The sequence below is a fragment of the Eufriesea mexicana genome, unplaced genomic scaffold (genome assembly GCF_001483705.2).
Source record: "Eufriesea mexicana isolate 0111107269 unplaced genomic scaffold, ASM148370v2 scaffold555, whole genome shotgun sequence".
Taxonomy (NCBI): Eukaryota; Metazoa; Arthropoda; class Insecta; order Hymenoptera; family Apidae; genus Eufriesea; species Eufriesea mexicana.
The window spans coordinates 306559-319573 of NW_016908695.1; positions in this window are offsets into that span (position 1 = coordinate 306559).

Consider the following 13015-nt stretch of genomic DNA (forward strand, 5'->3'; position numbering starts at 1 on the left):
GGATGGGTTCATCGACGAGTTCAGCTGACGAAGTTTTAAATCAGAGTGTTGTTGACACGCGAGTAAGCAATTCGATTAAAATGTCATGAAATTTCTATAAGGACATCTATGCGACCCAAACTCCTGGCTACGTGACTAACTTATAAATATGTAGGAACACCATGCGCGCGTATATCAAACCTGAAAGGGTTGAAAGTCTTTGTCGGTTTCCTCGAAGCAACCATCGGCGAGCTATATATCGATCAATGTAGCTCGTAAATACGACTTTACTCGCGTCTACTTATCGGCTCGATATATAAATAACTGTCAGTCTTGAGCTTTTATCGTAAATCGCACTAGAAAGCAAATTTCTAATATCACTTACGCGTCAATGTACTGTGAATTTATATTGGTGCCTCTATGCTCACGGACGGTGTATGAAATTTCGCTTAGTGTCTAAATCAGTGTCACCTTCATTCACGGTTCCATGAGAAGGTTTATTTATTCTCACAATATACTCCTGTGTTATATTTAATATATCAGAACACGTTCTATGTTTCTATATAGGTACCACTAGCTTGTGTTTTCATTAAGTAACTTTAATGAGATTTAATTAAATAATGTAATTAAACTGTAAAATAGGTCTTCTAAAGTATATTTAAAAATGGTAATTGCAATGAAGAACGTATTAACCCTTTGCACTCGACGACTTTTTCGTTACAGAAAAATAGTAATTCGAAGACTTTCTGCCATAGAGTCGACGATATTTTTAAAATGGTAAATGAGAAATCATATGTAAATTAAGACGTAGAATTATTTTTCTTCGACATTCCACTCATCGCTAGGTAATTTTAAATTTGATATATTAATTAACGTCGATCTTTAGAATCTGATTAAATGGTGACTGGGAGTCATCTCTCGAGGGTTAATTAACCCTTTGCACTCTGAGTATCATCCTACTCTATGGAATAATGATTCAGACACGTTTGGAAGCTGCTTAAAATGAAAAATTTTATTACGAAGGAAAAATATTGTAAATATTTCTGAATTTATTTGCACAGCACCCTTCGTCAATTTTTCATTATTATTCATGAAAATAAAACCAGAAAATGTAGTGCAAGTTATGAAGGACCTCATAATGATACTAATAGAGTGCAAGAAATTAAGTAATTATGATAATAATAAATAGTAATTCGAAACTTAAGAGATAAAAGTTGCAAGAGGATTTTAGTAAATTTAAAATGTTTTACTTATATACAGGGTGTCCCAAAAAATCGTATACACACTTTAATACATTCTTCTTTCTAATTTATATTAATTTATTATAATATAAATACAATTTATTTATAATCAAGCAAAGTGTGAATACATTCTCTTGGGACACCTTGTATATTTTGAAAGAATTAATGTTTAGAGTAATGTTAAGTGACAGAATGGAAACGATATGTACATATTTAAATTAATACGTATGATTTATTAATAATTGATATTTTTAATTATTTTATTTGTGTATGATGATAATAGAGTTATCGAAGGATCATTCGGAATAACTTTTCATAATAACGTAAACTTTAGATACAATGCTTTTGCATGTATATAGAACAGCAGCTTGAAGAAAATGTCTCCTGATTCGCACGTATTGTCTAAACAATGAATCATTGTACTAATGAAAAAATGCAATGAGAAAGTCTCGACGTTTTCCTTGAAATCGAGTGTTTATACGAAAGATATTTATTCGCGTCTAAAATTTTTGAATCACGAGAAAGCAAATTTAAAGAAATATTGAAATAATTAAAATAAATCTAGAATATTTTCGATACTTATGGTACTACAAAATAAACTTTGCTTTACTACAAAATAAAATTTTGTGGTAGTACAAAATAAACTTTACTACAAAATAAACAGCTTTCTTTTCAAAAATAAATATTGTATTTTGAATATGTCTGGATATGAAAATTATTATATTATTATTTTTCTTATTAATTAACTATTAACAAAGAAATTTTACAAAAATTATTTGATTTCAAAAATTCAAAAATATTGGTGCATTATTCCTATCCAATTTAATAATTGAGATGAATTATTAAGCTCAAATGTACCAAAACAACATTAACGATTGAAATTATATAAAATTAAGCGTGCACGTAATAAAATTTTCCTAAAATGGCCTAAAAAGTTCTCATCAAAGAGACGTAATTATGTTCTAATATCATTACTAACACCTTCTTGCATCTTCACTAAGCCATAAAAATAGCTTCGTTACTCTGTCGAAGAGAAGTTAACCTCACCTAATTTCCATCCTTACGCGGGAAATTTAAATTGCGTCTTTGCAAGGAAAGCGAGGTTAGCCCACTTTTGCCGCCATAACCTGAAAAGTCCTTTGACCATGGAAATTAACGTACCCTTTAGTAACAATTTCACCGGTTACTGCGGGGCACGTGCTAAAAGCTTGCAAGACCTTGACAATATGAGAATGCAAAAGGCAAATGAGAACCCCTGCGCTCGGACGAGCCGCGTGGCCGCGGAAGATAACCGAGAGCTTAATTGTTTCTGGTCTGGCAACTCTCTATGCAGTCTGCAATACGTAGCAAGCGAAGGTGTGCCTTTGTTCATCGAATCGAACGCAAAATTTGCATGCACCGCCGAACGTGAACCGCCCTCTGAACTTTGAACCATTTCAGACGCAAAAAACAATGACCACGCCTTTCTCCAAATGCGATTCATTTATGCGCCATGCTGATCTGCAGCCGTTTTCTCGGTGCTGGAATCAAGGCTCATCTCGGGTCCAGAGCCGTTTCCGTTTTAGACTACGCTTTATCAGCCCTGATATCCCGATAGCCCAACTAGCTAGAGTATTCTTTGGTCCGGTTCCAACAAATAGCCGAAACTTGAAAATAACAGAGCTTGCACTATGAGATTCGAGTATGCTCGAAATAATATAGGTACAACTCGATTTACAATATTAATACAAGTACTATAGAGAAGAAAACGTATGTGGAAACCTGGGATTTAGATTTGTCGTGTTTTGCAATTGCTGGAGAGAGGCAGATGCTCTTGGCAAAGTTAATGTTGGGTACTATTGAGATTATTGGGAGTATGGTTCTATGTAGATAATTATTTTCGTTGTACTATATTAAATATCTACATTCGATATAATAAATATATTATATATATAATGAAATATAATTATTTGACATGAATAAATATAATTAAATGCAATTTGTTGATTTAAATAAATATGATAAAACATATCTATTTAATATAGTTAAATACAGTCAAATATACTTATTTACTGTATTTGAATGGATTTAAATATATTTGTTCAATATAAATAGATATAATCAAACATGACTATTTAATATAGTTAAACATAGTTAAATATATTTATTTAATGTATTAAAATGTATTCCAATATATTTACTTAATATAAATAAATATAATCAAACATAATTATTTAATATAGTTAAATATAGTGAAATATTCTTATTTACTGTATTTGAATGGATTTAAATATACTTAATATATATAAATTGATATAATCAAATGTGACTATTTAATATAATTAAATATAGTGAAATATACTTATTTACTGTATTTGAATATAAATAGATATAATCAAACATGACTATTTAATATAGTTAAATAAAGTCAAATATACTTATTTAATGTATTTAAATATATTTAAATATACTTATTTAATATAAATAAATATAATCAAACATAATTATTTAATATAGTTAATATAGTCAAATATATTAAACGTGTTTATAATTATTTAACATAGTTTGATAATTTATAATTAAGATTGGTAATTATAGTGTTAAACATTTTCACTGAAATATACAAATAGATACAATACAAATTTGGATCTTAAAATAGCATTAATATATTCGTTACTTTTGAAGGTAAACAATTTTAAAGTACTTTTAAGGCCTGAAAAATATATAAGATATTTCCAAGATTTAATGACTTTGAAGATTTTATATACTTCTTAATTTCTTTCTTCTATTTAATAATACAATAATTCACACAAACGAAGTAAGTAAATAAATATAATAAAACATAACTATTTAATATAGTTAAATATAGTCAAATATATTAAACATGTTTTCAATTATTTAACATAGTGTATCAATTTTTAATTATGATTGGTAATTATAATATTAAACGTTTTCAGTGAGATATGCAAATGGAAATAATAAAAATTTGGAACATGAAATAGTATTAATATATCCGTTACCGTACTTTCGAAGGTAAACGATTTCAAAGTACTTTCAAGGTCTGAAAAATATGTAAGATATTGTCAAGATTTAATGACTTTGAAGATTTCAAGTATTTCTTAATTTCTTTCCTCTATTCAATGACACAATAATACACGCAAATGAAGAAACTTCCATAAAATTCTTATTGAACGCTTCTTTGGAAATTTAAATTTAGAGTTCAATAATAAAACGAATTCTTCCAGGCCCTCCGATTTCCCATTTCTTACGATCCCTCTCCGATGAAACGCGAATCATAAACGACGGTATTAACGCAAGGAGTGCTCCGCGTAAATGAACCTTAACTCAACATTCGGCTGCAGAGATAAATAATAACGCCGATAAACTTTTGTCGAGTACCGGAATCGGAATATCAATGAAAACGGAATTACGAGCGCAGCGATTGTAATATTAAATTCCATATTCTCGAAATCTTTATCAGGCCACTGGTCAGCGTGAAATTCCCCATAAACGTGCAATTCGTTTCAAATAAGAAAAATCAGAGCGCAAAATCAAGGACCGGGGTCGAAGTTTTCATTTGCATTTACCGCTTATTAACGCGATGCTTTTATTAACGGTTCACGCGAATAATAACAAAACTCTGATCCGTATTAAACGGACGGAGCGATTTACCGGATTCCGAACTCGCAAACACACGCGCGTACGGAGTGCTGGGTAAAGGACGAAAGAGAGTACAGCCGCGAAGGAGCTTTTAAGAGCAGAGTCTATTATGGCCGATTATTACGAGTAAATTTGTAGCAGTTTCGAACGAAACGTTGTGATTACCCCGCGTTAATCCGCGACATAATAAAGACGTTTGAGCGCGTATTATTTGGTCCGTTGATCCGCGGATCCTGGCCTAATTACTATATAAAATGCTGAAACATGGCCGTTACGGCGGGGCAATAAAAAGAGCACCGGCAAAACTGGCCGAACGTTTTGGCGCCTATAATGGCCACCCGTATCCTTTTATGCTCCTTCCACCAACTTTCCACTGTGCCGTCGAGGCCGACCATATAATACCGACGTGTGCATTGAATTTAAAAGAAAAAAGGAAGAAAAGGAAAGAAAAAAAGAGAAAAGAAGCGAAGAAAAGAAAAAGAGGAAGAAAGATTTCAGAGAAATACCGATATCGCACTCGCCATATTTATCAATCGGCCTTAGTTTCGCGGCGTTAACCTATCGATGCCTCGAGTTTGTCTTTGACATTTTATTATGGCGAAAAAAGAAGAGGGAGGAAGAGGAGAGGGGAAAAAATGATGGCAAAGGAGGCTGAGAACGTACGCGCTTCGTAAGTCCTCCATAAACATAGGTGTAGCATAATATACGATGCGACGCTTTACGATTTCTTATATGCGCGCGCATGTGTTTGTTTACGTGCGCGCGTGCGACACAGAAGGACCGAGAGAGATGGCGCTTGTGTCCGTGTGTCAGCGTACGTACGTGGCGCTTATTTAGTGGCGCGTCGGCGCCTTTTTTCCCCTCTGGGCCCGAGGTCGAGGGGTCAGTTGGGCGGGGATCGAAGTCTTCTTTTCTCCCCTTCTAGGTACCTACCCAGATTGCGTGGTTTTAGAGAGAATGAATACGTACGAGTTCTCGCGAGCTGATCAACGGCAGTGGCCACTTACTGTGATCGGAGATCTAAGTACTGAGACCTGAGTTCTGAGGTCTGAGATTTGAATCCTGAGTTCTGAGATCAGGTCTGAGTCCTGAGTCCTAGGTTTTTTGTCTGAGTCTTGAATTTTGAGTTATGCAATCTGAAATCGGAGTTCTGAGTTCTGAGGTCTGAGTCCTGAGTCCTGAGCTTTTGGTTCGAGTTTTTAATTCTGAGTTATGATATCCGAAATCGGAATTCTAGGTCTCTATCCAGATTGCGTGTTTTTAGAGAGAATGAATTCGTATGAGTTCTTGCCAGCTGACCAATGACAATGGCCACTTACTGTGTTCAGAGTATAAGTATTTACTGAATCTTGAGTTCTGAGGTCTGAGATTTAAATACTGAGTCCTGGGTTTTTTGTCTGAGTCTTGAGTGTTTGAGTTGTGAAATCTGAAATCGGAGTTCTGAGGTTTGAGATTTGAATACTGTGCCTGAGTTCTGAGGTCTGAGATTTAAATACTGAGTCCTGAGTTCTGAGGTCTGAGTCCTGAGTCCTGAGTCCTGAGTCCTGGACCTTTTTGTCTGAGTCTTGAGCTTTTGAGTTATGAAATCTGAAATCGGAGTTCTGAGTCCTGAGTTCTGAGGTCTGAGATTTGAATACTAAGTTCTGAGTTCTGAAGTCTAAATCCTAAGTCCTGAGTGTTTTAGTCTGAGTCTTAAGTTCTGAGTTATGAGATCTGAAATCGGAGTTCTTAGTTCTGAGTTATGAACTATCAGTACTGCATTCTGAGTTGCGAGTTCAGTCCCCTGTGCCCGGCTCACGATTCAAAGACAGTGATCCTGAGTCAACCACTATTTCGCCAGTTCAGTAATATGACGAGAGGTTTCAGCTATAGTAATTATTGTGGCAGTGGAAAAATTTGGAATCGATTATTTGGTATAGTGTAAGATTTTATGGTACATGAATATAACATAGAAGTCTTGGTTTTGAAAGGTGTCAATGGTTGTATATTGGATATTACTTAGCTTGTTTAGCAGTAGGGTGATCTGATCTTCGATAATACTTGTAGTAACGAAGAAATAAGACAATTATTTTTAATTATTAAGATAGTATACAGCGTTATGGCAACTATAGTATAGGTAAATATGTGTATATATAACCACTGACAGAATTTTGTTGTACTATGTTAGACACCACTTTGGTACCAATTATTAGTAACTATTATAAGAGTATTCAGTTTTTTGGTAATTATAGTGTTGATGGTCGTGGGAATAGGTAACCAATAACAAAATTTTGCTATTAAAATATATTAGTAATCCTATACTAGACATTGCTATGTCCTAATCTTAGATGTGATTATGATAGCGAGAAAATCAGAAGCCAACTATTTATTACAATATAATATTTTGTCAGCTATAACATAGATAAAGATGAGTACATGTAATAATCTAATAAAACTTTTCGATTAAAAGAGATTGCTGATCACGTACTGGACATCACTTTGCGAATTTAGCGATTGCTAGGACTGATCTTAGATGAACGTAATGATAACGAAACGTCAGGAACCAACTATTCGTTGTGATATAACGAATATTTTGTGTGTGTCAGCTGTAATACAGGTAAACACGAATATATGTAATGACTAATTCAAATTTGTGATTGAAACACATTGGCGATCATATATTATATATCATATATTGGCGACCGAAAGTTTTGGGGTTAAATGACTAGATCTTTGATAATCGTTGCTATGATAATAAAATTGGAAGCCAATTATTTGATGTTACGTATGATAAAGTACTTTTATAATAATATAACGTTTCATATTAATTAGAACGTAGATAAATATTTGGTAAAATAATTTTATGATTAAAAAGCACTGGTGTTCCTACATTGAACGACAATGTAGATGTTCTTTAATAAGTGTTGTAACGAAAATATCGGACACCAAATACACCCAATTTTGTTTTTACACGAACTTCTTTTACACGATTTTGATTTAACACGAATTAGGTCAAAAATTTAATTCTCTTTTTACACGACTTATTTTGATTTAACACGATCGACTCAAACTTTTGGCCTAGCCAAAACACAAACACAACGATTAATTACCGAATTCGTTCTTAAATCCACTGAAACATCGGCACCACAGGAGGCTAGTCCTAATTTTGTTCGAGAGATTACAGAAAGAATTTCACCAATGGAGCACGAAGACGATAACCAAGACATTTCTAGTGATAGCAGTAATATTGCAGTCTCACGCAAACGTGTGCGTTTATTGTCAGAAAGTGACAACGAATAAAATCTTTTTACGTGTAACTCATATTATCTTGCCTAATTTTTGTGTTCATGAATTAGTAACATGTTTCTTTCCTTTTCAAATGATAATTTACTTTGTACGATACACGTGCAATCTTTATGAAATAAAATGTTTAAGATCCTAACATGAAAACTCACGGTTTATTGTATTATTTTTGCTGATTTCTTGGGACTGGAACCAATCTTCTATTTTTCCATAGATGCGATATATTCTTTTACACGAATTTTTTTTACACGTATTCTTCGGGAATTTATCTTTCGTGTAAAAACTGAATTAGGTGTATTTCTTATGATAAAATATTTCGACAGCAAAAATTTAGATAAACATGGATTAATGAAAATAACAAAATATCAATGATTCCATTTTTAAAGGTAGCAAAGCCTAACTTTTGATCATTATAATAGCGAAAAATTAGAAACCAATAATTTATTACTGCACGTAAGGGTAATGAAATACAACATAACGTTCCATAGTAACTGTATATAAAATTTCACGCTATTCGTTAAAATCCATTTTTCCGTATTCCCAGGAATATTATTATTAACCCTTTGCATTCGACGATTTTTGGCTAAAGAAGATTAGAAATTCAAAGATTCCCTACTAAAAAACTGACGATACTTTTTTCAGCAGTAAATAAAGAATTGTATAATAATAGAATTGTAGAATTATTTGATTTCGACACCTCGCACACAGTTACGTTACATTAAATTTGATATATTAATTAATATCGATCTTCCAAATTTTATGAAATGGTGACTGAGTCTGACCTCTCGAGTGCAAAGGGTTAAGTGAGGAAACGCACAATATAATACCCAAGTCCAAGCATTACAAGTGAGAAAGTTAATCAAGCTGATGCCATTTCGATTTTATATTAAACCGGTTTTAATATAATAGCTATAAAATAATAAAACAAGGTACACTCTAAAATTGAAAGGTGGCTGCAAGTGTACTAAAGATTGAATTTGCAGGGGTTAAATTTCCCAGGACTGCGCATCAATTGCGTTTTATTTCGGAATCTACCGGTAACCGCTGTCGTATGGCGCGCGATTATTCGATTTTTCGAGAGGAAAAAGGAAAATGTGCGAGGGAAACGCAGGACGGTTTCGCGGGAAAGCAATGTTTTCCAAGGTTTAAAATAGCACGTCTTCTGGCAGTGCCGGGCGAAAATGATAAAACAATGTGCAGAATGTCGCTGAACTTCGCAGAAGAATCGTAAATCGGTAGTTTGCGCGGTTGAAACGGGACGGTCGGTAGCCATGCAGATCCGACAATAATGTCAGAAATTTACAATCGATAAAGTCGAGAGGGGAAGGCGAGAATGTGAAGGCGGACGACAATGGTTAAACGCTGAGGAACGGTGCGAAAAGGAGTACACGGCTATTGCTCGTAAATAAGGATGGGAAAAAATAACCACGAAGCGCGAACATGGCTTTCCTCAAAAAACCGCTCTCCTTTAACGTAGTCGTAACTAATCGTGGACCAGGCTTCTTCTGCTTTCCTTTCCTCTTCCTTGCCCCGTTGCATCCTCTACTTTATTTTACTGCAATGCCTGAGTTCTCCCGCATTTTATACCCATTCTCGATCTTCTATTGTGCTCGCCTTGCTCAGCCTCTGCCTTCTTTACTTCTTTCCTGTTTTTCCCGCCATTTTTCCCGACACCACCCTTCTTCCCTTGCTTTTTCCTCCGTTTTCCTGTCGCGTAAATACTCGCTCCCTTTCTGTTAACTAACTTCGTTTACTATGTTTTCGCAATTTTTCGTGTACTGATGTTTGGATATTGATTGATTCGAAGAATTTTTAAAATTTTTATCGATGTATATGTTTCCACACAATTTTCTATGTATTTAATTTTTATAATAATATTGGGATTTTATAGTAATTTTTCTTTTCAAGGATAGTATTATAGAATACAGTATGAAAGAGGTATATTGAATTTGAGATAGGGAATTTGAAATCCTTCGTGAAAAATGTGACAAAAAGTAAGGGGTGGTTTGGGGATGTGTATATCTAGCAGTGAGAGTGGTATTGCTACTCAATATTTTATCAGTGACGTCGAGACTCGAGTAGTGGTGATATTTTGCAGAATCACTTTCGATGTTGAAATTTTTGTCGAAACTGTGTGCTGCGCGAATTTTTCGTCCTATTTTTGAAACTCTTTCTGTTAAAAATGATGTTTGATCTCTCTGCTTGGAAACAGGCAATCATTCGATAAAATTAGTCGTTTTTCATAATATAAAATTAATTTCATATGTGTTATTTGAAATTTGATAATACTTAAAACCTCCATATGCATATTTCTCAGATTAACAAAGACTATTCGTACACTAGAAACGATTTCACGTTAAAGGTTGATCATTTTTCATTAATATACTATGCACAAATTGTGGTAATAACATAGATTTGATTATGTCAATTGATATTGACATAGATTTTAATATATATATACAAATTGTAGTAATGACATAGATTTGATTATGTCAATTGATACTGACATAGATTTTAATATATATATTGATGCAAAAATAAGTGATGTATGCAAGAAAGACAGAGTGAATTAATAAACAATGTATGAAAGAAAAGAGAACAAATGAGAGAGTAGTTGGGTACGTCACTTGCAATTCAGAATTGATTCAGAGTAAACGTGTGTACGAGTATCGTGAGAAAGAGTAAACACAATTATATATATATATATTTCATCGACAATTTTTGCTCTGTACTATAATATTATGTTATATCATACATAATATTGTTCAATAAATATTTAATATATACATTTTAATATAATATTCACGACTAACACAAATTAATATGGAATTTTTAGTACTCCATATTTTGCAATGAGATAAAGTAAATAAAGCAGATATAATGAGATAAAGAAATTCAAATTAATGAGTAATTGTAATTGTAATTTCGTAAGTGCAACTTATAGTGTTTCAACGATATGGCCATTTTCTTCTCCTTATACGTATTTTCCTTTAGCAACGTGAGCCAATAAGTATCGACTTCCTGTTTTTCCCTGCCATTTATATTTTCCTCGAACTCACGAATACAGACTTTTAACCAGTGAAAATCCAAATCTTACGTATTTTCCTTCAACAGAATGTATATTTCGTTTCCTGTTTTTCTCACGCCACCCTTATTCTTCATATTTCTTCATATAAAAAGGAAAACAGGTATTCCTTTATTCCTCAAAATATGTATAAAATTATTCAACCATTCACAAACACACAGACTTCAGATCCAAAAATATCTCTAATCCTCCAAAAACACAAAAATTATCATTTCCTAGTACATATGTATTTTCCTCCAGCATTGTGTTTCAATGACTACTCGTGTTTTCTTTCTCCAGCATTGTTCGTGTCTTTCATATTTCATATGCAAGTTAAGAAACTTTGCAATTCACAAGTACACAGCCTCCCAATCCAAAATATCCCAAATTCACAGAAACCAGCTATAATTCCTCAAGCACAAAAGAATTTCCTTTTCCTCAAAACATCCGTATCTTCTTTTAGCAACATGATTCAATGATCATCCATTTCCTGTTGTTTCAACGTCATGCATATTTTTCATACTTCATACAAAAAGTGAAATACTTATTTCCCTATTTCTCCGAATATATGCCACATTATTTAACAATCCACAAATACATAGTCTCGCAATCCAAAAAATCCTAAATTTATAAATACTGCCTATATTTCTCCAAAAACATGAAAATTTCCTTTTTCTTACATTTTTTCTTTATACCTAATTTCTTTCATCGACATGAGCCAGTGGTCGTACATTTCCTGATTTCCCTCATTATTCGCATTGTTCGTACTTCTCCATGCTCCCATTACTGTAATATTACTTAACCCTAAACGTGCTGGTACTTTACACATACCTATTCTTACCATAAGAGGTGAAATAAACCCTCGCAAAGAATTTTTCTTGGTAAAAAATAAGTTAAGAGATAAACGTAAAGCGAAGAATTAAACAATCAGATAATTTAAGAATTTACAGAAAGTTAGATATATGTCAAATGTACAATTATAAAGTAAATTTTGAAAAGGGTCATTTGACCACGTTTCGTACGTTTAGTGTTAATAGTTCGCAGAGATACAAATCCTAAACCGTAAAAAAAGAAATCCATAAATTCGTAGATACGACCTATATTCCTCTAAAAACACAACAATTTTCTTTACCTCGTACATAGAGACGTGTTTTCCTATAGCAACGTGTGCCAGCGACCGTCCATTTTCTTTTTCCCCAAGCCATTCATATTTCTCACATTCCTTCACGCAAAATTTAACACAATCATTCCATCAATTATTATTAATCGTTTACAAAACATAGACTCCAAGCCCCAAAAAACCCTAAATTCATAGATACGACCTAGATTCCCCGAAGCAGGCAAAAATTTTCTTTCCAAAAATAGTCCATACGTGCGTATTTTCTTGTAGCAATGTGTGCCAGTAACCGTCTATTAACTTTTTTCCAAGGCATTCATATTTCTCACATTTCTCCATTTAAAATTGAACACAATCATTCAACCAATTACTATTAATATTCTGCAAAAACATAGATTCCAAACTTCACAAAACCCTAAATTCATAGATATGACCTATATTCCTCAAAAACACAACAATTTTCTTTACCTCGTACATAGAGACGTGTTTTCCTATAGCAACGTGTGCCAGCGACCGTCCATTTTCTTTTTCCCCAAGCCATTCATATTTCTCGCATTTCTCCACGCAAAATATAACACAATCATTCCACCACTTACTATTAATAGTCCACAAATTATAGACTCCAAACCCCAAAAAACCCTAAATTCATAGATACGACCTAAATTCCCCGAAGCAGGCAAAAATGTTCTTTCC